We start from the raw sequence: 2,035 nt of genomic DNA, 5'->3' as shown, positions 1-2,035 counted from the left end.
CTAGGATGCTTGGCCCACCACCTCCCACTTCGTGTCAGCGGGGAGGATGCACGTAACGATAGATACTTTGGTCATACATGCATGTCGCCATGACCTACCATAAGACGGACCAATGAATCTATCATTTGATCAAACGATAGTTGTTGTTGTCGATAAACCGCTTGGGCCAATAGATTGAACCATCATAAAAATCGCATGAGAGGGACCACAAAACCAGCATCTCTTGCATGCGGCCCAAAATGATGTATGTTGGGAAGGGGTGAAGTGTGTTTTCAATATAGAATAATGTACAATTTAGATGTGGTGCCTACCTCTTGATACAGACAACAACCATGAAGGCAAGGTAGTTAAGGACGAGATACGCAGGGTTTGATGTAGGTCGAACCCAGCAATCCGAGCATGTGGGAGGGAATCCTCACAACGCATGAGCTCGAGCTTTGGTTGAGCGACATGTGACGGTGACCGGCCCTAACATGAACTAGGAGGAATCCATTCATGGCCAACACATACCCCTCATTATCGGTCAAAGGGATGATATATATACACTCGGGGAGCCCACAGATATGTGTGTCGTCACAAAAAACCGCACAAGGAAGACGTAGTCGATCAGAAGACCCCGTATACACTGCATGCAGCCAGAAAATATGTATGTGTACGGTGGTGTGTGATGTGTTTAAATCCCAAATGCACAACTTCGATGGGCCACCAACTACATTACAAACCAAACACCATACCCGACTCCAAGCCTGGTTCAATACGTACGATGTCAGTTTCCCAACTTCGAGGCGGCGGCAGGGGGGTCGTCCCATGCATGCGCTCAGACTTTATTTGGTCTAGCATGGGACACATATATATATATACATATATATATACACCTATATAGTGTCCGAATAACTTTGGAAGTTGGTCGTTGGATGAAGCCAATCCGACGGTACAGAGATGGCAAATCCGAGCACTACTGGCCGTTGGATATCATCTACATTCCACCAGATTCTGCCACATGTACAATCTAGAAGACTCCATGGTTGAACTTAAGCATAATGCATAAACCTCAAAACACAAGCACTTCTCCTTTCTTCTCTAGAATCTTCCATATCTTAATTGCCCAAACTTTTTTTTCTAAATGAATTGTCACTTCTTGTTTTTACCTTTACAATGCACAATTCAATGAATCTTAAAATAGATTTTTTTATAAAACTAATTGATTTTGGATGAGATGAACTATAAGAATTAAACGAACATCTACATCATGCATATATGACTCAAACCTTCAATGAGCATTGACACTGGTAGCGGGTAAACGATGGGAGAAGATGCGGGAAACCGATGATAGGGGTGGCGAGAAACGGTAGCCTGTTTTGAAAACCTAGTAGAGAAGGAAGCACGAGCTAGCACGACGCATGCGCACGGTGCTTACCCATATACTGCATGTGCTGTCGAAAGGGCTCAGGGTTGCCATTCGATCTGGGAGCATCCAACGGTGCACACGTATGATCCGTGGGATTTGGGTTCTGGCCAATCAAAATGCACGACTCAGATCGCACGCGCAGCAGGGGGAGAATATCATACGGAAACCAACATTCGGTGGAAACCGGTGAAAACCACGAGAAAAAGATGTTTTGAAGTTTCAAAAAAATTGAAAAAAATGCGGGATTTAAGAGGATGATGTTTTATTGCCACACAAAATTTCAAGTTGAAACACATTATGAGATGTGAGCTATGAAAAAGACAAAATCAGCGTTGAATAGTGTAGAATAGTAATGTCACTATTCAGGGCTGAATTTGTCTTTTTCATAGCTCACATCTCGTAATGTTTTTCAACTTGAAATTTTGTGTCGCAATAAAACATCACCTTCTTAACATCCCACAATTTTTCAGATTTTTGTGAAACTTTAAAATATGGTTACACAAAGTTTTCATTGAATATCGGCTTTCGTGAGCGAACTATGTGCTATTTGAAAACATTTCGTGAGAAGAATCTCGGTTTTTAAATCCCCATAAATCCAAAACTAAGCCTAAAATTGTGAAACCTGGC

This window comes from Triticum dicoccoides, chromosome 3A (genome assembly GCF_002162155.2).
Source record: "Triticum dicoccoides isolate Atlit2015 ecotype Zavitan chromosome 3A, WEW_v2.0, whole genome shotgun sequence".
Lineage (NCBI taxonomy): Eukaryota > Viridiplantae > Streptophyta > Magnoliopsida > Poales > Poaceae > Triticum > Triticum dicoccoides.
The sequence above is the reverse complement of the archived record's forward strand: the minus strand, read 5'-3'. Positions refer to the sequence as shown.